At 43.5% G+C, this 24,610-nt stretch overlaps 1 non-coding gene across 1 annotated transcript; it reads right to left on the reverse strand.

The window, feature by feature from the left end:
- Window positions 1-4,050: 4,050 nt before the first annotated feature.
- On the reverse strand, window positions 4,051-4,123 carry trnav-cac (transfer RNA valine (anticodon CAC)). The gene has a single exon. It is a non-coding gene; the product is annotated as a tRNA-Val (tRNA).
- Between the last annotated feature and the right edge of the window lie 20,487 nt (window positions 4,124-24,610).

Genomic DNA, 24,610 nt, shown 5'->3' on the forward strand with positions numbered 1-24,610 from the left:
AGAAAGAACGAATATCATAAGTATGGGCCATAAAAAAGTGAATTTCAACAATCACAGTCTTGATGAGATTACCTTTCCCTTCTGATGTCTCCAGGACGGAAACGATGGAAATGGAAGAAATTCAATAACATATTCATTGGAACGATTTTCCCATTCGCCAGAAAACCAAATAATGATGAATTGACTCACCGCAGGACACTGTTTCACAACTGCGATGAAATAACAGTCTCCATTCGGTTCCAGTAAAAAACTCAACTTGCCTGCAATGTTAGGCGAGAGTCGAAGCGATTACCATCACGACAGCAGAGAAACGTTGCAATAGTCAGTACGTTTCCACACCACAGTTAAATTCCCGGGGGCATCCATGCAACGGGGATCGAAGTAGCATTTTAACAGTGCTGCGGCGATGGAGTCGATCAGCTGAAACAGCAGTGGTGGGATTCGAACCCACGCCCCTTTCAGGACTGGAACCTGGATCCAGTACCTTAGACCGCTCGGCTTGTAAAAGGTTGCAATTGAAGAACAAAGCAGTCTCTGCCCAGTTTCGAACTGGGGACTTTTGCGCGCGTGAGGCGAACGTGATGACCACTGCACTACAGAAACAAGCCTCAGCCCGCCGCGCTGCGGCTCTTTGGCCCCCAGCACTGGAAGGTGTAGACATTCTCCGTTTCACCTTTCTTTTTCCAACAGCTCGTTGTTATCCAGGGTAATTCACAACTTGAAAACACTGCAGAAACAAACGACTTCCTTACTTTTGCTCCGACTGACCATACTTCGTGAAGTTTTCCCAGATCCTCAGTTGAGGATCCTCCATGGTCCGTCTCCGACTCGCACAGCTGCTGGGATGTGCCCGGCTACAATGTCAATTTCGCAGCAGATAACGGAATCCCATCAATCCGGACAAAAATCGATAGTAAGCTGAGTCTATCTTCTCAGACTCTTTTCAGAGACAAATGTATCTGTGACTGCGTGAGAATATATGTTCGGTTATGATTTGGTCAAACCACCATGAGCTGCTTGACATTACTTCAATTTCGATTCTTGCTTTGCTGAATGATTTCACCCATTGCTCGAAAGAGGACAATTTTCACGTTTACACGGAACACGAAACACACCGGACTACAGGGAAAATGCACAAAGCTGAGCAGGCCGTGTTCCACATCATACCTTGCAGCATAGTTTCAGTCACTGCCTGTTTTGCAGAATACGAGGCCCAAAGAATGTTCTCCACCATAAAACCGGAGGTAGCATTACAATCCGAGAACGACAGATCACATTGTGAGGATGCTCTGACCACGGGGCCAGTTCGAGATGCCACTTTCCTTGCCTTTTACATTAACCGTGCAATTTGCTGCAGAGATGTTCACATCTGGACATGAGCCACATGGATACCGACTGACTTGGAAACGAGAAGCGACTCAATAAATCTTGCTAAATTCCATGTTGCTTATTAGAAATGCAGCTTCTGTTCACCTCAATTTAAAAGGCAGTTTGTGAACATAGTAACTGAAGTCACAAGGTAAGTATCTTATCCCACCCTCACTCCGGGAGAGGTGCTAACTGCCCTTGAGTGCTTTTTGTTCTCGATGTGAAGAGCTCTCACGCATGAGTCACCTTCACGCCTCTTGTTGCTGAGTGACTCACAAAGAAAGAGTTTCACCAGAGCTGCAACTGCCTCACTTTCCCACTCGCCCTGGCCGTTTACATTTTCCTGCTCGTCAGTGATTTAAAGAAAACCAAAAGGTTGCGATGTCATTCTGTAGCCTCTCTGTCAATTCCTCCGTTTCAGTTCCAACATGGCTTAGATCTCGGGCTCACCTTAATACTAGCGACGCTATGAAATCACAAGTCCAGAGGTTGCCCTGAGAGTGCAATTTCTTTCATTGCTGTTGCTGATAGAATGAGTCACTAACGTGCGAACTGATCCAAAACATGATTCAGCACCTCTGCTGCCAATTCTCGCACGTTGAATAACGACAGGCAGCTTCCAAATGAGGTCTTTCAGATACGACTTTGGGATACATTTGACAGACAGACTAGTTCAGGAATCCGTGGTGTACTGTGACACCAGCACGTCTGCTTCTTCCCTGTCTTTGAACCGGCCCGCCTGCACAAGGAATGCAAACGCGGTACTGCTTTTGCTGGAGGATTCAGAACGCGGTAACTACACTCTGAAGCAGAATGTCATATGATCAGACCCAGCTTGGATAAAAACATTACAATGCTTTGCAAACTAATTTCATGGAATTGAATCACAAAGAGAGCAGATTTGTTCGAGCATTTTCGAAGGCAGGTTTGCAGATGGGAAAGCAAGCAAGAAAGCTCCGTTCTTGTTCGTGTAAAAGGCTACAAATGAAGAACAAAGCAGTTTCTGTCCAGTTTCGAACTGGGGGCCTTTCGCGAGTGAGGCGAACGTGAGGACCACTACACTACAGAAACAAGCCTCAGCCGGGCGCGCTGCGGCTCTGTGGCATCCAGCACTCAAAGTTGAAGCCATTCTACGTTTCACCTTTCTTTTTCCAATAGCTCGTTGTTATCCAGGGTAATTGACATCTTGAAAAAGTTTAAAAAAAGACGTGAAATTAGTGACAAAATATAGACAAGGATGTCGTCAATGTTCGGACTGTAGAGTGAGGTGGAATAGGCTGGGGCAACTTTCCTGGCAGCATAACGGCTGCGACATGATTTTATGGAAGGGTTGTAAACTGAGTAATTACGTGTTTTACCCAAGCTAGGGTGAGTTGGAAACTCGAGAGCATAGGTTTAAGGTGAGTGGTCTGAAATTGACAAAGGACCCCGAGGCACATTTCCCACACACAAGGTTATGCGTGTATGGAATGAGCTACCAGAGGGAGTGGAGGAGGCTATTGCACTCAGAAAATTACAATGGTAATCGGATGAGTTTCTGGATAGTATGGGTTTAGAGGGATTGAGGCCAAATGCTGTGGAACGGGACTTGTTTCATTTTGGTGATGTGGTGAGCATGGATGAGATACACCAAAGTATCTGTTTCCACGCGGTGTACCCCAATAACCTTGTGTTGCTTACACCGGTTTTAAAGGATTACTTTTCAGCGGAGCTTGCTGTCGCAGTCTGTGGCACAATCATTTAGTCTGTTCGACTGCTCACGGGAAAGGTAGTATTGTGAAACACTGCAGAAACGAACGACTTCCTTACTTTTGCTCCGACTGACCATGCTTCGTGATACTTTCCCAGATCCTCAGTTGAGGATTTTTGCTGCTGCAAGTTACCTCAGAACCCGTGTTAACTCGTAATGTATTGAGCGAATCGCAAACAGAAAGCATTTAACACGGAACACAAACAAAACAGGCATACCTAATGCTTGTTCAGACACAGCGAAGCATGAACGCTAAATGTGAGATAGTCCGAGGGCATGAGGCATAAAGTAATCTCACAACTAACAACAGGGCAATTCCAAACTACTCTTTCAAACATACTGCAGCCTTAGTGCACCACCACTTCCCAGACAATGCTGAAAAGAGAGAAAGAAAGAATATAATAAGTATGTGCCATAAAAAAGTGAATTTCACCAATCACAGTCTCGATTAGATTACCTTTCCCTTCCGGTGTCTCCAGGACGGAAGTGTAGGAAATGGGAGAAATTCAATAACATATGCATTGGAAAGATTTTCCCATTCGCCAGAAAGACAAATAATGATGAATCGACTCACCGCAGGACTTTGTTTCACAACAGCGATGACATAACAGTCTCCATTCGGTTCCAGTAAAAACTCAACTTGCCTGGAACGTAAACTAATAGCTGAGCTGCTTGCTTTCTGCTGGGGAGGCGAGCAACATCATGATAGCAGAGAGTCTCGACAATACTCAGCACGTTTCCACAGTTAATGCCCCTGAAACACCCTGAAAAACCTTTACAATGCTTTGCTCACTAATTAAATGGAATTGCATCACATTTCACAAAGAGAGCAGATTTGTTCGAGCATTTTCGAAGGCTGGTTTGCAGATGGGAAAGCAAGCAAGAAAGCTCCGTTCTTGTCCGTGTAAAAGGCTGCAATTGAAGAACAAAGCAGTTTTTGCCCAGTTTCGAACTGCGGACCTTTCGCGTGTGAGGCGAACGTGATGACCACTACACTACAGAAACAAGCCTCAGCCGGCTGTGCTGCGGCTCTGTGCCTTCCAGCACTGAAAGTTGAAGCCATTCTACGTTTCACCTTTCTTTTTCCAATAGCTCGTTGTTATCCAGGGTAATTGACATCTTGAAAAAGTTAAAAAAAAAAGAGGGATGTGAAATTGGTGACAAAATATAGACAAGGATGTCGTCAATGTTTGGACTGTAGAGTGAAGTGGAATAGGCTGGGACAACCTTCCCGGCAGCATAACGGCTGCGACATGATTTTATGGAAGTGTTGTGAACTGAGCATTAACGTGTTTTACCCAAGCTAGGGTGAGTTGGAAACTCGAAAGCATAGGTTTAAGGTGAGTGGTGTGAAATTGACAAAGGACCCCAGGCACATTTCCCACTCACAAGGTTATGGGTGCATGGAATGAGCTACCAGAGGGAGCGGAGGAGGCTATTGCGCTCAGAAAATTGCAATGGTAATCGGATGAGGAAATGAGGAAATGGGAGAAATTCAAAAACATATGCATTGGAAAGATTTTCCCATTGGCCAGAAAACCAAACAACGAGGAATCGAGTCACCGCAGGACTTTGTTTCACAACAGCGATGAAATAAAAGTCTCCATTCCGTTCCAGTAAAAACTCAACTTGCCTGGAAAACAAAGCAACATTCGAGCTGCTTGCGATTTTCTGCGCGGGAGGAGAACATGACCATGACAGGACAGACACTTTAAATATTCAGCACATTCCCACACCGCAGTTGTGTTTTGAACATCAATATAGCGGGGATCGAAACAGCATTTTAACAAACTGTTGGAGTTGATCAGCATAAATGGCAGTATTTTCTTTCAGCTGAAATAAATTCGGAACAAATTTGCATATATCATTAATCGTTCCAATGAGATAAATCTAATGCACTTCCGATTATTACAATGAACTGTGTGACTTTCAGTTCACTTAATAAAATGAAGCGAACAAAAAAGCTTTTCTTGTGGTTTAACGTAATTCAGTTAAGCCATATGAGAACGGCTATTGAACCACAACATCACATTTATATCACTCGCCATAGCTACTTCTTCATGTGAGAGAGAACGTCACTGAAGAAATTATGAGTGAAGGCAAAATGTGGATGTGAATATGACGGGGAATTATTGTTCACTGTTTCATTCTGAGCATGGCTACTTCTTGGATTTTGCTGTTATTGTAATTCTGGTGAAAGCAGAAACACAATGGTTTGGATTCAATTTAGCTCAAGACATTTCTCAACCACGACTTTCACCACATGTTACCTTGATGAGGTCACATGTTACCCATTTCCAAAACGTGCTGAGGAGACCGAGAGATTACAGTGATGGATTATTATACCACCGTGCTCCGCATTCATGGGTTTGAGTCACATTTTGGTTGCTAATTCCACAAACCACTGCTGCATTTTTACATTGCATCTCACACCGCTTGTATACACTGGATCGAGAATTGTGTTCTTGCGCTTCACTGCACGGGAGACTCACGAATAATCAATTCCACATAAAAGTTGAAATAAAAAATGAGAGAAGATGTTCTTTTCGGTTGTAAATTAAGTTGGTGTAATTAGAGGGAACACATTTTTTTCTTTATGCACCTCTTTCCATCTTGTCTTTCTATTAGTTTACATCGACAGAAAGAGAAATAACTAACAAGTGATCGGGAGCACAAGTTTATCCAATGGAATTGCTCATGATTATTTTAACCTAACAGTTCACACAATGATTTGATCAGTATTTCAAACAGTCACTCGGAATTGGAACCGCAGAAAACCGCTCCAATGAAACTAACCTTTCTTTCTTCCACATGCAGCGTGATGACTGACTTGCTAACTGTACAAGGTCAGCCAATTTTCTTCAGCAATCACAGCTTCTGTAAACAGCTACCTGTGCTGTGCAGAGTGTCATTTGATGCCCCCAGGTCACAGCACATTTCTTCTTCATGAGCTTATGAGCTTCGTTCATAATCTGTTTGATAAACCTTTTCTATCACTTCATCCCATCCACTCACAATTCTCAATTTATGAATAAAATTTAGCGTTAGATCAAATGTTAAACAAAATGAATGCATGCCATTCAGCCCATCGAGTCTGCCCCACCATACAACGAACTCATGGTTGATCTGATAATCTTCAACTCCATTCTGCTCACTTACCTCGACAAACTTCATCATCTTTCTAATTAAATACCTGACACAGTTTGAAAATACCCAACAACTTCGCCTCTACTTCGGTTGCCAAAAAAAACCCCACAGATTCTTTGAGCATGGGAATTACTCTTAATTTCTGAATTAAATGGGCGATATCTCATTCTGAGATTATGTCCTGTGGTGCTCTCATCAGAGCATAGGCCAAACCACCTGCCTATATCTACCCTGTCAAGATCCCACGGCTTTGTTTCAAGGAGAATAATCCAAGCCTGACCAATCATTCCAAGAAGCTCCATTTTATCCAAAGTTGACAACATCCTCGTAAATATCTGCTGTCCCTTACAGCACGGGAACTGGAACTTGAAATCAGATAGCGATTGGAATCGGATTAGTCCACACATGGACCAAATACAGTAATGATAACTTTGACAAATGAGAATCTAATCATATTCTATTGACATTCAGTGACTTCGTTGTAACTGAAGTCCTCCGTGTAATCGCCCTCGGAGCTAATATTTAGGAGAAATGTTACCTGACCGCCCAAATAAAGAAGTTGACTACAAAAAAATGTCCGTCAGTCGACTCTGGTTGATAATTAACACAACTCATGTCTCCGTGAAGCCTGCATCATTTGTTAGGCACAAATTAGATGTGTAACAGAACTCGCTTCATTTGCCTGGATGTGTGAAGCTTCAATGCCACTGAAGGAACTGGACCTCGTCCACGACAATGCAGTCACTTAACTGTACCACGTTCAACACCTGAATGTTTATTACCCTCACTGCTAAGGCACGATTGCAGTAGAGTGCACCACCTCCAAGATGTATGGAGTAAGTCATTCAGGCTGTGTTGACAGAACATTCAAAGCTCAAAAACTGTGCTGGCTATAAGGACAAGGTTGAAGATGCACTGAAGCGCGACCATTTGCAAGTTACCCGCCAAGGCACATACCGGCATGACTTGAAGATGTATCAGTGGTAAATCCATTGAGTGATGAAGCTGTCTTGATCGTCAAAGTGGTATACTTCAGCCCTCCATCCTTTGTCTTACAAATTTTAAAATGTTAATTATTGCATTGACCAGACTTGTGCTCATTCTATTAGTTGTTTCCTAAACTGGCGGTTGCTAAAGATCGAATATCACCCACAACCGAGGGTCAACAACAGAAAATATCCAAAAATACTCTCGACCATCTGAGCTCCCTGTCCAAAAATCTTCAGTGATCTGTGAATATCCACTCCAAGATCCCTTTGTTCCTGTTTGTTCTGTTCTCCACTCAGAATCCTCACTGTTATTGTTTCAACTCCCCAAATTCGTTACCACTTATTGGTCTGGATTCAATTCCATTCGCCGGTTTTATTTTCCACCTGATTGATACATCTCTGCAGGCCCTGACATTATTCATCATAGTTAAATACACGAACAATTGTTGATCCACTGCAAATTTCTAAATCATGACTCCTACAACTAAGTCTGAATCGTTGATCTCTGTCACGAAACAGTGGAACTCCACTGGAAACAAGCATCCAAACATGCTTCATTGCTGGATGTGATGAACACCTGCAATTACAGCACAATCGGACCCCTGATGTCATTTGTCAACATGCTGGTGACTCTATCAGTTGGCCTCCTGAGTGATCCCTTCTCACACATGGAAGTGGTGAATGACCTGTCCACATTGTGCCTGGGCACGTAGGTTTACACTTCAGCGGGTAATTGAATCCTTTCCCGAAGTCCCCCTATGGACCTGACATCTTGGCGGTGTGTGTATCCATGTGTCTTTTTAGATTGGATAATCAGTTGAATTTGAGTCCACGCAGAGATGACTCCCAATTTTCCCCGTCATCCGTGTATTTTTTTTCTTCTTCTTTATTCTCCCACGGAGTGTGGCCATCATGGTCTGAACATTATTTGTTGTGCATTCTTAATTCACCATGAATTGAGTCAGAGGGATTCTATCGTTGAAAAGCACTGTTGTGAGTCTGGAGTCATATGTTGGCAGGTCTCATTAAGGATGGCAAATTCCCCTTTCCAAGGGACACGAATGAATGGGCTTTCAGCTAATTAAAACCTTTTGCCTCTGTTCCTATGATCGGGGTTATTATTCCAAATTTTATTCATCGATTTAAATACCAGCAGCTGCCATGTTCCAGTCTCCAAGTGTTGTTAGCCCAATATATCGCCACTACATTTGCATTTGACACGAAGATTGGTGAGTAGAAGAAAGCATGGGGGTCGTCAAAGAATAGAGAATAATGTAGATAGACGGGAGAGTAGAGCGGAGAAGTGGCAGACGGAGTTCAATCGAGGCAAATGTGAAGTGATGCATTTTGGGAAGCCTAATTCTTGAACCAACGACACAGTAAACGGAACAGTCTTGGAGAAATTTGATGAGCGGAGAGATCTGGGAGTTCAGGTCCTTTGTACCATGATGATGGTGGCACAGGTCGACAGAGCGATCAAGAAAGCAAATGGCATGCTTGTCGTCAGAGGACCGGGCTTTGAATGTAAGAGCTGGCAGGTCATGCAAAAATTGTAGAAGATTTTGATTCGGCCGCGTTTAGGAACACTGCACAGTTCTGGTCGTCAAGTTACCCAGTTGATGTGGACGTTTACGAAAGGGTGTAGAGAAGGTTTACGAGGATGTTGCTGGTATGGAAGATGTTTGCTGTGAAGAGAGGTTAAGAAGTTTATGATTGCTTTCCGTGAATAAAAAGAGATTGAGGGGTCCTGATTGAGGTCTACAACATCTTGCAGGGTAAAGACCGGGTGTAAAGAGATGCTTTTTCCCCAGGTAAGGGATTAAATAATGAGAGGTCTCACATTCAAATTGAGAGGTGAAACGTTTAAGGAAGATAGATGTAGAAAGTATTTAGCACAGAGGGTGGTAGGTGCCTGGAACACGTTTCTAGCAGAGGTAGTACAGGCAGGCACGGTCGTTTCATTCAAGGTGCGCCTTAATAGATGCGTGAGTAAGTGGGGAGCAGATGGAAACAGGTGCTTAGGAATTGGGTGATAGGTTTAGACAGTTGATTTTGTTCATCCCAGGCTGGGAGGTCCAAAAGGCCTGTTCCTGGGCTATAAATGTTCTGTGTTCTTTGTTCTTCTTTGTTCACTACACTACCATCCCAATGCTACATTGCTCCATCTCAGAGAATGACATTGGCAATTCCAATCATCTCAGAGGGAGTGAGAATATGACATGTGGCTGTGTTGGAATGAAACTGATGTACGCTGTACTGGAGTGTTTGCTGGGAGCAAGAGGATGATGTGATGAAAAAACAGTTCTTACCTATCAAAATAACTAAACAGTGCATTGTAAAGGAAAATTGCACTGAATGCTTGCAATACACCGACCTCTCGCTTAAGGCTGCAGCACGCTTCCACTGAGACAATCGGCAGTGCGGGTTAATGCTGCTGTTGTACCTTAATAATCTAATAACTGGAGACAAATATGCCCTTCCTCCCGCCTTTGACCAGGAGAACTCCCAGCCTCGGAATTTCACGCACCTCTGTATCATCATAGAAGGACCATGTGCTCACCGATCGCATCACTGGTGCGACACAGTAGCTTCACGTGCTCATTTTCATCCCAATTTCCCGTTTGATCTTTGCAACTGCACCATTGAGTCTGGGTGGAGGAATTGGGATTATGTGATCCACTGTAGAAATGGGTACTTCCTTGTGTGGGGAAGCTCGTGTGGCAACAATCGTGAAACCTCATTGCTGTTGGAACATACATTTCAACAATATCCTGCAGTATCCCTTGAGAATTTGATGTTTTGTAAAAATCTATCACCCTCACTCTTCAACATGCAGTTCTCGATGGAACTTACTCAGCCTCTTGAAATATCCAATTTGAATATACAGCCAATTCTGAGTTCCCACATGTCTATTATTGCTCGCCAAATAGTCCTGTTGTGTCTCTGCATTCTTCCTAACATGCTCTATGTCACTGTCGTTACTGCTCTTTTCAAACACGCATCTCTGCATGGCCCAGGGATCGTATAATGTTCAGTGTTGTGCGTTGTGGCCGCAGGAACCTCGATTGAATCCGAGTTACGGCATGTAATGTTCTACCCATTTTAACTCCTTGTGGTACATGCCAAAGAAACACAGAAATGAATTAATTGATTTGACATGCAAACTTTCTCTGACATTATGATTTTTTCATCAAACCCCTCTCTCACACGTCTCTCTGAGATAAATGTCAGAATTCAGACTCACCCATTCTTGGAGACTTCTCTCCCTCTCACAATCACTGACCTCCTTTAAGTTCCCCCTCCCATTTCAATTACAATCATTTTCAAATTGAACCCTGTTCAGTCTGTGCTGCTGCGCTCCCTGTTGCTGGGTGAACATGACTCAATCATACCATTGCGACCTTCAGAGCAGTCAATCCATTTCGATACCGTGGTTTTGAGATCAATGTTCAAGTAGCACCTTTTACTGGCATGGATCAGATATTATTGGAACTTGAGGCTCAGGAAAAGAACACAGGGCAGCACTGAGGAAAATAAACTTTTTTTCAAAACGACCTCTTTCTGCGGATTGCAACATCATTTATTTCACTTGCTCATTCGGCTCTATCTAGACTATGGCGTGCAGTTCTGCAATCACATTAGCACTGGAAATAATGCAGCGGTGATTTACCAGGACATAGTCTGAGTAGAAGAGCTCCTGTTATGTAGAGAGATTGGATAGACTGGATAGATTTAGAGCAGAAGAGATCGAGAGGAGACATGATTGAGATATACAAAATAATCAGGGATACGGATCGTGTAGACTGAAACTAAAGTTTACCCATAATGGAGAGATCACTCACGGGGTAATAGATTTAAGAACAGAGGAAGAAAGATTTGAGTGAATGCACAGATATTCGTTTTGAAACAAAGGTGGTTGAAATCTGGAACTCAGTGCATGCAAAGGTTGGAGAGGCAGAAATCCTCATATCTTTTAGAAGTATTCCGATGTGAATTTTTGACGACAAGACGTACAAGGCTGTCGATCAAGTGATTTACAAAAAGAGTTTGGATAGTTAATCAATTATAGATTTCCAGTACTGATACATAGGCTTCTTTTTGCATTGAACTCCAGGGCAATACCACTGCCTGTCACTGCGTGAGATTGGGTTCATTTCGATTCCAGACTTATGTGACTGACTGTGTGGAATTTGCACGCTCCTTTTCTCTTCTCTTCCGTGTGGGTTTCTTCCGGCTGCTCCAATTCCTTCTCAATGTCCAAAGATGTGCACTTCAGGGAGATGGCAAAGAAAACTTGAATGAACTGGATAATCAAAGACAAAATCAAAGAGAAAAGTAGGAATCGCAGCTCAGGGAAACCGAATGACCATTTGGGATCAACAGGCCATTCCTTTGAACACCTTTTGATTCGCAATGTTAACTCTGATTTCTCTCCAACGATGTTGCCTGACCCGCTGAGCTTTTGAACTCATTTCTATTTTTGTAGGTGGATCAATAACGCCGGTTTAGTAAGATAGGGTGAGGGAGTGTGAATCTCTTCGGCGGCACAGAGCAGACTCATTTGGCCAAATGGTTTCTGTCTGCATTGCGTCTAATTCCATTAACTCTGATTCTATAAGTTTTTTTGTCCTTTTTTTAGTCTTTGGTATTTCACATCTCCCCTGAAATGTGGTTTGCAGAATAGAACAATGGATGTTTCGGGCATAAGCCACCACCAAACCGTTACCACCCGCTGCTTGGAAAAAAAACACTCCATATCCTGCCTTGGGACTCTGCAACCATACGGGATAAATGTGGATTTCAACATCTTCCTCAATATCCCTCCCATCACATTATCACAGTCTGAAGCATCCAACTCGGCAGCACCCTCCGGACCTATTAATCTTTTCCCCCTCTGACTTATCACTTTCTCCCTCGCCGCCATCCAATTAGCGCTTTTCCAGCTACCTTCCACCCAACCCCAACTGCCGCCCATTTATCTCTCCGCCCCCACCTACGCGTCTAATTCCTGATTAAAGGCTTATGCCAGAAGCGTCGGTTCACCTGCTCCTCAGATGCTGCCTGATCGGCTGTACATTTCCAGCACGACAATCTCGTCATGGGGAAGATAAATTAGGTTAGTTCAGGCTCTTGATCTGAGACCGGAGAAGAGTGATTTTGGAAGAGTTGAAGGTGTACAGTAAGGGAATAGATACGTGTTATAGGAAGAAATTTATTATGGAAAGTGTTTACAACCATAGATCGATGTTAAATGCAAGGGGAGGATAATCAGAGGAGATATGGGAAGAACATTTTCATTCTGAGAGTGTTGTATAATTGGAACTCACTGTTTGAACGTGTGGTAAAGCTATGAGTCATCAAAACACTTCAGGAGTATTTAGCTGAATACTTGAGAAACTGGAGCACACATGGATAAGGACCAGGTCCTGGAAAGTGGGGCGAAGACAAACAGATATCTGATCAAAGATCTGAACACCGTACGGCAAATACCGATCAAGAAATCATGGGAAGGGTAAAAGCATGGATACTACTGTCGATCTGTTACAAGAGGTCTGTGGAATACTATACGAGTCAAAAGGTCACTGTGGCAGGATGGGGCCACTGTGGCTGGATGGGATAAGCATAGTGGAATGCTCCTCCACCAATTAGCAGAGTCAGACTGGGGCTGAATGGTTACTGTGACAGGCTGAGATAATAGCAATTAATACCGTCAGCCTTGCCAGCTAATTATCATCATTGCAGGTTGGGACAAGTCGTGACAATAAATCTTTAGGACTTGACTTTAAGTATTTAATTGATAGTTAGTAGCGTCAGTCTGCTTGAAACCCTTGCAGCAGAAAAAAAGACATTAAATATTTAATCAGCTTGGGACAGGAAAACATTGTGGTAGATGGGGTAGCGAAAAATCTAATCATGACAGGTTAGTCTGGGCTGTAAGATCATCGCTGCAGAGGTGGCAGTAAAATACATTATCGTGACAATAGAAAAACCCTATTGGCAGAAGTAGAGCGATAATGGTTTATTGGATACTTGGAGTGAAATAATTCTGACTAACACAGTTGGGCATCCAGGTAAGCTAACAAAAATATAACAAAAGAAAAGGAATAAAGAGCCACGGATCCTGAGTTTCGGGGTCGTTCAAGAAATTGCTTTCTGAGTGTCACGGTTTTTTGTCTGCAAATAAAAGATCTCATTGAAGAACTCCCCTGGAAATTTCTTATATGTTGTCGATGACAACCACAACTTTGAGTACAGTAAAACTGTGGGTAGCGCGGCTCGATGGTGCAATGAAAAGTGCGTTAGATTTCTACAGCATTGTTAACGTTGCGATAGAAAGTTTGTTGTTTTGAGTTCCACCAGAATCGGAGTTCAGATTTCAGCTGATTCAATTATTATTCTGCTGATTCCCGTCGTCTGGGGTTCTCGAAATTGCTGTTTAACACAGAAAATTCCTTACCCCCTTGTTGGTGAGTTTTGACGGAATCATATCATTTGAAGCATGATCAGACTAGAATGAACTGCTAACACAGGAAACCTACAAACTTCGTGAAGAAACCAACTGTCTCTAAACACATTCCCCTCCAATAGTTGCACAGGCATCATCGATTGCTTAAATGTCTTTTTCCCTTTGAGCGACATGCTGCTGTGGATGGATCGGGGAAAGATATCGATGTATTTGGTCAGTCATAACGATGTCAAATGGCGGAGTAGGACCGGTGTTTGGAATAGCGTCCTCCTGTTACTCTCTGTCAGTGATGTTTCTGACAGAGGGTTTTCAACAATAACATGTTGAAGTGTGGATCTACACCACGGAATATCAAGGTCCTCCCATTTACCCCACCGCTCTCACAGCCAGAATGGTGAGCTCCTATTGCAGCTTTAGATCACACAATCGTGGATTGTCCCAGGCGCTCTGTCAGACTGCATGCTCCTTCCCACCGGTTTCCAACTGGACACATGGAGCAAGCAAACGTGGGCATTCGGGGACTGATTACCCCTCTGTTTTGCTGCAGTTCTGGACACGGAGACGTACATGAATTTCTGACATTCTGTGTCTTACCGTTCATTCTTCCTACTTTACAATTTAAACTGGAATTGAATTTATTCTTGTATCACACTCTTACATCTTCAGTATTCATGGAAACCATTCAACGTGTTCACGGATGCAGGAATGGTGAAGATTGTTGATGAATGCAGTGTGCTTCATGTTACCAGTATGAACATTCAGAAGTTTTATTGATTTGAATTGAAGCTGATCCAAGGAAAGGCCTGGCGACAACGGCACAGTAACATTGCCTGTAAACATCGCAGGAACCAACAGAAACCCATTTTTCAATGAATTCTATTTGACATATTTTTATGCGTCCCCTTCCTGAACCTGATGCTTTAATAATCACAGGTCCATGTCACTTTCACCTCGTCTGCGTTAGCTTTAAATTCAGAACCACAGCAAAAGTAGAGCAGTTGAGTTAATGCTCCAAAGGTATGAGTACGGCATGTGACCAGCTTGCTGTCTGCAGCTTCAGTCGCGCAATTGTTTAGCGCCTACCGCTTAAAGGTGCGGAAAATGTCACGGTTGTATGTTCAATGCTTATCTAAAGATCCTGTTACTGTCATTGACAAGGGATTATTAGTGCATCATACTAAAACGTAGTTGAAATCAATGTTGAGTAAAGTAGCATTTATTTGAAAACTCCAGTTTCACATTTCTGTCAATTATTATCTGAACTGCTGCAAATATTTCGCACGTGAATTTGCATCAGTGAACAGGGAAACAGAGGTGAAATTTTAGCTGAATGACTTTTCTCAGATCGCTCACCCTGCACAGGATTACATTATGGGAAAGTCTGTTTAACTTATTTCATGTCATTCCATTTCCTGCAAACATGCACAGCTCAATATCCAATCAAAAGTATTAGATTTATCTCTTTGGGGCGTTTGAATGATGTCAGTAAATCTGGCAAAGGCATAACAAGTAGTTTTGGGGTTGGGAGGAGCGGAGGTTGCAACTGGGATAAGGTCGAGTCTTGTCACAGGATTTTTCAAGCGGAGATCAGTGAGTATTAAATGGACTCACTCTCCTTTCGAGTGATTGTGACCAAATGTTCAAGGCAACAGATGACAATGACAATGATGTTTTACATCTACAGGCCAAACCTTACACACTGGAGGCACCATAGTATTACAGATCGGGAGACTGGGGTAGTTGATGATCCTCATGCAAACCTGAGACAGTGAGAAAATTAATCCCATGCTGTTGGTCTCACTTTTCTAATAACTAGTTAGTCAGTGGACTGAGCTAACCGACTTCCATTCAATGCAGAGCTGAACCAAACAGCTCAGTGTATTTACAATATATAATATTTCATGTAGAATGAGCTGCAACACCTATCAACGCCAGCAGCTCTTCTCATACTGAACATTTTCAGTTGCAGGTATTATGCAATTTCTTTCAATAAATGTTATGCACTTCGAGAGGATGCCCCTTTTGCCTCACCATCCAGGCTGGCCAGAATCTCTGTCGCTGTTAAATTCACTCCCTTATGAAATATAATGTAATTAGCTCCTAAAATGATTTTATTTCTGAAAATTCATCCCCGATTTCAATAATTCTCAGAATAAAAATAAAATCTGCTCCAAACTTCTTCATCATTCCCCGTTTGTTCTGAAACCCCAACCTCGAGTTTCAATTCACCGAAACGAAGGAAGTTCCCTCAGATTTACTCTTACCAACGTCCCATCAGCTGGATAACCTCCATTCAGACACAACTAAGTCTTTCCTGATTTCTCCCGCATGATACTTTATCTATCCCAACGTCCCATTAAATCTGCTCTTTCTTTTTCTAGTGATGCAATCTCAAAGTAACCGTCATGTATGTCCTTTTTATCGACGTTGTATCAAGTGAGCTCTGACCGTGCCACTCCAAACGTCTTTTTCCTCCAGTAAACACCACCGTGTCTTTCACCATGCCTTTATATCCCAGTAAAGTACAAACTGAGAAAGAATGCTGGGGTCCAATTCAACGCATGAAAATTCACCACAAAGCTATGCAATCTTATTACCGACACGGGAAAGGTGGAAGCAATTTTAATTACAGCTGAATCGATTGGTTGCAGCAGCAACGGGTCAAATCCCAGTCACATACGCAACTGTTGTTCTTATATTTATTTCTTCTCTACGCGTGCTGAAGTAACACAGTGAGGGATCAATAACTGTTGTCAGACGTACTTATAGGGGCGTATTAAATACTGAAGTTGTGAGATCCGACCAGTTTTTATTAACATAGACGATTCACTGTTCGAATCTCAGGCTCAGGAATTTGACAGAGAGCGAATTTGAGCGAAAGTTGAGCCTGGGAGTTTACCCCATTACGTATCACAAGTTTCTGCGGTTGGTTTGTTGTTCACCTTATTTGTGTGTTTTGCATTATTGAGGATTTTGAAGTTGTCCCCTTTCTACAAAAGGCCCGTGCTTTTGCAACATTCTACAATAGATGCAGTCCAATAACAGCCGATGTTGATTCACTCTACTTATCCAGATATTGACCCCTGGGAACAGCACTTTGCACGCTCCTCGCTTCTGGAAAAGAACTTCCTCACAGATAATGTTACATTCCCGCTGTCATGGCTCTTTTCATTCTATCGGCTTCTGTTTTGCACGGAATCTGATTCAATAGATCTTGTCACTGTGTCATTTCTTTCCATGTGGTCAGATCTTGTGAACATAATATCACGGTGGGATTGTAAATGCTGGAACCAGTCGAGACTGTCCGCTCTCCCACATCCAATCCATGCCCAGGTTGTGTTCAGATCATGGTCTGAATCGTTTCCTTCGCTTCCCTGTCACTCTGGGATGATGTGAGCTGTGGAATCTATGGTCTGAACTGCAGGAAACGTAGAAAACTGTACACACATCAACTGCGTGTGCGATGGGACTCGTTGCAGTAACATCTCATGTTGATTCAGACAGCAGAAGCCTCCCCGTGACTTCGAGAAGCACAGACACTGTTCCCGAATAGTGGGGAGAAGTTCAGTCTTTCCTTGCAGTTCTGCATTTTCTATCTGTCTCAGACCGCATTATTTGGAGAAGGGTTCTGAAAAGAAGATGATTTCTTTTGCATGCATGATCTCCCTTTTTTACACCTTTCCACAATTTCTATACTCCCCACTCCCGCCAGACCCCTACCCCGCTCCACAAACCCGTGTTTGATAGGGAGCTGAAGACCGCATTCAAGCTGCTCTCCACCAACACTGCGTGACAATGGAAGATGAGTTCGTCCAGTTATCAGTGAAGACCGCCCTGTTCCGGAAAATCAGCTAGCACAGCCTCCTGGGAGAAGCGAATCAGAATGGAAAGGACCTGTGTTGACAACTCTGTGCTTCTTTCACTCTGAAACAGCAGAAATTGCCTTAGGTAACCAAAACAAATCTCACCTGATTAATGGTTACCACGTCTGGCGCCATTCTGGCTCGTTTGTCTCAGACAGGTGACATACATGCAAAAGCCCTCAGGTTCACCTTGTGGATGAGTTTTCGAATTTTTGACTGAGACGATATAATTTCGATGAGATCGAGGTCAGATAAAGATTCCAAAGCTTGAAAACACGCACAAGCAAGTTCACGAACCGCATCTTCTCGGCCGTTGCTGCTCTGAGAAATGGATTGTCTAACTTGAAATAATGCTGATCTTGCCGATGTGGATTTTGCTGAGCGCACGTCCTATACGTAGTAACCTGAATTCCTGAGTATGGTCAGATTTTGCTTTTCTCACGCTGTGATCTGCATGTCCTTGCTAACTATGATCTGCCTTGACCAATTGCAAACAACGCGTTCCACTGTACTTAGGTCTATGTGATAATCTATCAATCAAAACACAGTCATTTTCTCATGGCGTGGAGCCAGCAGAGCGAAGGTGGGCTGCATGGCCTCAGTCTGCAGTGAGACACATTTTCTGATTCTGATTGAAATTGCAATTAAAACATCAAAATTGGGGAAGTTACAGAGCGGTTATACTGACACAACAAGGACACGTATGTGCCACAGTATATCACACAATAACAGTGAAGATGTTTTGACATCATCCTCGAAGGTACATGCTACAAAAACCTGAAGACTGCAGGAAACTGATGTGGTCAGCGATAAAAGAGCGGGCCAGAGGGATCATGTTGGGCGCATAATTCATAAAATTAATGAATGAAAAGCATCCTCTGCTCATTGACAATTCCAGATTTCAGTGTATGCACTGCCACTGCCAGAATTTCGCTATAACAGTGCTCCGTTCTTCGTATTACATATTGATGAGCCTTCTGCGTCCTTACGCTCTATGGTATCTGAAATAGATACACCCGCCACATTTATACATTTGAGGAAACACATGTCTGAAGTTATGGAAGAACATTTTGCTGTTCTCTGTCAGTCTGTTATGACCTGATTCGCAAAGTCACTTGCCTGAGCTGGGAATACATTGGCGAAAGTGAGAGAAATCAGTTGTGGCGTGTACCATGCCCATGACGCCTTGCAGTTTTTCCCCACCTGTGTCACACAGCAGGGTCCTCCGGTGAAATGAACAGCCGTGAATGATATGTGGATCAGTATGTTGGAGACAGCATTTCGACACAGACACAGTTTCCTATTATTTGAACAAGCACCACGAATGATGAATAACCTCAGAAAGATGCAAGCGATCGAGATTTGCCGAGGACTCGATGGGCTGAACGGCTTCTGTAGGCAAGTGAATGACGTCACACGTCTCTGCCGTCCCTCTCCCTGTCTTTGTGACAGAGTGGTTGAGGGATAAAAATAATGGCTAGCTTTTCATCCTCCCTTCCACTTTGGACTACCTGCAGCCCCGCATCTCCTGACTGTGGGGCTGGTTCTCAGCGAGTGATGGTTTCATTTGGGGTCACTTCACCTGGGAGTTGTGACTCAGATGTTAACTGATGCCCGATTGCAGCAAAGAAGCCGACGCCTCTGAAACAAAAGCCATTCAGCGGGATTGTTCTCCGAAGATTGAATCTGAACATCAAATGTGCAGCACAAAAATGCACTTGTTGGTATTTTACTGAGGGAAGAGAGTCCACAGCTCATTTCTTTCTTTCCTACCAGCTCAGCATCTTTCTCTCTCTCTCAAATAAATGGTATTTGGAGGAAGTTCGCAATCAACGTTGCTGAGTTCCAGTGGCGCTCTTGCACCTGGCTGTGCCCGAGAGAGGAAGCTTCAGAGCATATTCGCACTTGCATCCCCTCGTAATGCCTGCAAGTGGAGGGAAATGGCTGAATACTCTGCCAATAGAGACAGCTCAGTCCACGGGTATGAGATAAACAGCACCGTCCCGGTGGGGACATTCTGCAGATCAGACACAGTCCACTTTATCATTCAGATCATACCAGAGTGAGAGCGCTAGAGAAGGCCAATCGGTCACTCATACCTGTGCCAACTCGGGAGTTACAAAAGATTGGTGAAAGTGGAAACACGAGTGATTTGTTCACGTTTCAAGTGTTTTCGTGAAGCGGGAAGCAGAAGAAGATACCCTGAGAAGCGATTGAGATCTGAATACAGGAACAGCAAATAAGTTGTAAAGTGCAGAGGAGAGCTTTGAAGTATTGAATTCTGGTTTATTGGACGATCATGCTTTCACGAGGCCACGCTGCTACAGAAGGAACTATGTCAGTGTCTCTCAACATTGTGATGTCACAGGCAAATGTCGCCGTTACACTGCAGGAAATTCCTTTTTTCAATGTGAGGGCAGTCCATATGTAAAGTAGTTTATATATCAAATCCGTTCACATAAATAATTCCACTGCACCGCAGTGTATTGTCTCCTTTCCACTTTACCTGTCATTGTGCCTGCACTGAACGGCTTTACTCCGTCTGTGTGCCTTTTACAATCTGTGTGATGTTGGGCAGTTGTATTGACCCATCTTCTGACAGAACCTTCAACTTCACTTCAGCCCGCCCTAACTTCGCTATCTGATCCCATTGCCGTTGTTTAGGTGTTAAGCGCTCGACTCAGATCCAGCCTGCCCTCACCCAAAATAAATGGAAAACTCAGTCACACTGTGATCACTGCAATCGAGGGATATCTTCAGTCCAAGGTCATTGACAATTCCAAAGATAAAATTAGGACTGCAGATGCTGAAGGTCCGAGTTGGTAGTGTGATGCTGGAAAAGCACAGCAGATCAGGGCGCATTCGAGGAGCAGGAGAATTCAGTTTTAAGGCTTAAGCTCTTCCTCAGGAAAAGATTTGTGAGTTGGGGCTGAGACATAAATACAAGTGGTGTGGGGTTGAGGGGAAATAGCTAGAAAGCAATAGATGGATGAATAGGAGGGAGACGATAATAGGTCAGAAGTGGCAGTGATGGAATGCGTCGAGAGGGCGGTGGCAAGTTGAAGGCTTGTGTTTGGGGGAGGGTAAATGACGAATCTGTTCGAATTCGCATTTATCCCGTGTGCTGTTCGAGAACCTAAGCCAGAATGTGTAGCGTTCCTCCTCCAGGCGTTGGGTGGTAAAGGTTTGGCAGTGGAGGAGGTCCGGGAACTGCATGTCTTTGACGGGGGAGGAGGGAGAGCTGAAGTGTTCAGCCACGAGACGGTGAAGTTCGTGGGTGCAGGTTTCCCAAAGATGTTCTCGGAAATGATATGCAGGAAGGTGTCCTGTCTCCCTGATGTAGATGAGACCACACTGGGGGCAACGGATGCAGGAGATGACATTAGTAGCTGTACAGGTGAATTTCTAACGGATGTGGAATGATCCCTTCGGGCCTTGGTTGGAGATGAGGGGAGTGGTGTGAGTGCTAGTTTCATCCCTCCTTTCGTGGCAGTGAAACATGCCACTAGAGGGTTGTGGTCTGGTAGAGGTAAGTGTGGGCATGAAGAGGGGATCGTGGCGGGAATGGTCTTTTCGGAATGTTGGCAGGGGTGGGGAACGAAATATATCTCCAGTAGTGGTGTCTATTTGGAGGTGGCATCAGTGGCAGGATATGATGCGTTTAATGTGGAGTTTGGTTAGGTGGAAGATGAGCACCAGGAGGTTCTGTCCTTGTTGCGTTGAGTAGCGTGGGGTTCAAGGGTTTTGGTGTGTGAAGTGGAGGAGATGCGCTGGACGGCGTTGTCAACCACGTGGGAAGGCAATTTATGATGGTGGAAGAAGGAGACCAACTGTGTCTTTCTGAGGTGTAATTGGTCATCCTGGAAACACATGTGGTGGAGACGGAGGAAATGGGAATAAGGAATGGAGATTTTACATGAGATAAGGTTGGAGGAGATGTCGTCTAGATACCTGTGGGAGGAGGTGAGCTTGTAGTATATGTCTGTAATTAGTCAGTCGCCAGAGACGGTGATGGAGAGGTCCATGAAGGTGAGGGAAGTTGCCAAGATGATCCGGGTAAATTTGAGGTCGGGGTGGAAGCTGTAGGTAAAGTTGGAGAGCTATTCAAGCTCCTCGTTGGAACACCAAGTGGCGCCAATGCATTCATCGATGTAGCGGAGGAACAGGTGGAGGATAGTGCCTGTGTAACTGCGAAAGATGGACAGTTTCGCGTATCTGACAAACAGGCAGGCATACCAAGGTCCCATGCGGATACCCATGGCTACCCGTTTCGATGGAGGAAGTGGGAAGATTGGAAAGATAAGTTGTTAATTGTGAGGACTAGTTCAGTCAGGTGGATGAGGATATCTGTGGAAAGGTACTGGTTGAGATGGTGTGAGATTAAGAAATGGAAGGCTTGCAGACTTCTGCCATGGCAGATGGATTTGTACAGGGACTGGATGTACATGGTGAAGATGACACGTTGGGGGCCAGGGAAACGAAATTCATGGAGGAGGTGAAGTGCATAGGGGTGTCACGAATATTAATACACATTTCTTGGACTGGGTAAGTAAGATTGTGACGAGGTAGGAAGAGATGATTCAGATGGGACAGGCGGAGGCTGAGACAATAGGTCGACTGGGGCAATCGGGTTTGTGAATCAAAGGAAGGAGGTAGAATCGGGGAGTGCATGGTTCACGGACAATGAGGTTGGAGGTTGTGGATAAGAGAGGCCCAGAGGTGATGAGATTGTGGATAGTCTGGGAGATGATGGTTTGGTGATTGGAGGAGAGTTTGTGATCGGGGTCAGTAGGAGGAGGTTCCTGCGAGTGGGCACCTGGCTTCAGCTTTGTCCCTCTGCCCGACTCACGAGCCTAATTCCTGATGAATGGCTTATGCCTAAGTCGTCCATTCTCCTACTAGTCGGATATTGCCTGACCTGCTGTGCTTTTCCAGTACAACACTCTTTACTCATTCATTATTATTGTCTCATTTCGCACTATCAGGTACACGCTGTCTGTTTGATGGTCGAGAACACTGTTCTCATGAACTATGACAAAATCTGCCAATTTGAAACAAAAACAGAAATTGCCGTAAAATCACAGGTGAGCAGGCACCATCTGTGCAGATGAATCACAGTTAACGTTTCACATCCACTGGGTCTGTCTCTCCACAGATGCTGCAAGACGTCCTGAAATTTTCTAGCATCGACTGTTTTTGTTTGATTTTCAACATCGGCAATTTTTTCATTTACGTTTTCTTCTTTTCTGCTAATATGATTTGGCTAAAGATTACGTTAAATGTTTTAAATATGACTGCGATGCAATGGCCAGACTTTACCAGCCCGCTACTTTTATTTGGTTCACATGACCAATGCCTTGCCACTTGTTCACCGCCCCCTACAGCTGCACTGCATATAAATTGACAAAATTGTGGCATTCTCTCGGATTGATAATCAGGAGCGAGATTGTTTGAAATTGTTCAAAACGTAAGATAAACTGAGAGAATACGGGATATTAAACGGGAAACTGAAAGGGAAAGAGAGAACAGTGAATGACAATTTTTTGACAAAATTGAAATGTAATTGCTCCAGATTCAGAAAGTGTTTTCATCCACAAACATATCACAATGCGGAATGTAATTTTTAGGACAGCCAATGCAAGCAGATTGCAAAATCTTAGTTTTAAAGTCTTGCTGCAACTGTTTTGGTTTTAATGAACGCACACATGGCATTCAGTGCTGAAATGATCCCCTAAACTGGAGAAGGAAATCCTTGCCTTCAAGAATACGTCCGGAATGTTCACTGATTCATCCCAGTAATGGCAGGACTGTCCTCTGGAAGCGTATGAGTAAAATCATTCAATGTTCCATGGAGTTTCGAATGAGTCGTGAAGGGAATGTCTCCATTCACAAATTAATCATTCAGTAGAATTCAATACAGGGACCCATGAAATGATGAACACATTGAAAAAGAACATGGACATACGATACACAATAGCTACGACAATTACTATGTGAAAACTTTTGATTTCAGATCCACGGTGGCCTTTGGTGATGACATTTACTGTCCAGAACCAGTCTGCACTGGAATGACTGGAGACACACTATGAAGTATTTGAACTTGAGTCGCCTTTAGAAATAGCTGAGGCTCACTCAGGGCACTGGGAGTGAGAGATGTTGGCCTTACAAACCTTTCAAACATTTCGTGGAAGAATAAAGGGAGTGATAGATAACTTTCGATCCTATGGAAATGATGTTCATGAACTGGATAGATAATAATTTACCTTATTGGAGTTTATACATAGTGACGTCATATTTAAAAAGCAAAGAGTTCATAGTGTGACTGTAAAATCTTCAGGTCACCCTCAGTGGGAGCATTGTGTGTAATCCTTGTCCTCATTCTCCACCAACAACATGTAAAGAAATTAGAAAGGACACCGACGCTGTTTCCTGGATAGCAAGATATTAGAAAGCCAAGTGACGTTGTTTACTGAGACATAAAAATATCAGAAAGGATGTAAACGGGATGATAGAAAGAATGAGGGAGTTTATTCACGAGATCTGGAAATGCTGGAGCAGAAACACCCAAGTTTGACGTCAACAAATGAGAATTTCAAATAACGTGAGGTTTGAATGACTAAATCAGGGAAATCCCCTCTTTCGAGTGAATCAATAACTTTAGTTAGAGCTTCAAAACCATTAGTGAATGATTAAGAAAAGTTTGAAAGAGAGTTTCTTCCAATCAATAGAGTTAGTTAAATCGTGAACGACTTTCCAGAAATAAAACGTAGAAGCTGATTTCACAATGTTTTAAAAGATACACGAACAAACATACAAGGAGGGAATTTACCATTGAGAGAAAGTCAGTGTGGTTGCGTAAGAATTTCGAATTTGGTTGACTTCAGACACGAAGACATTTCATGAACACGTAGAACTGAATAAGATTGAGTAAAAAACGTTCATGGATTGGTAAGGTATGGCGTGTTATTCAAGGTGAAACTCTGTAAATGGAGCTGATGTCCTAAAATAACTGCAGACAGAAGTTATA

This window comes from Hemiscyllium ocellatum, unplaced genomic scaffold (genome assembly GCF_020745735.1).
Source record: "Hemiscyllium ocellatum isolate sHemOce1 unplaced genomic scaffold, sHemOce1.pat.X.cur. scaffold_529_pat_ctg1, whole genome shotgun sequence".
In the NCBI taxonomy this organism is placed as follows: domain Eukaryota; kingdom Metazoa; phylum Chordata; class Chondrichthyes; order Orectolobiformes; family Hemiscylliidae; genus Hemiscyllium; species Hemiscyllium ocellatum.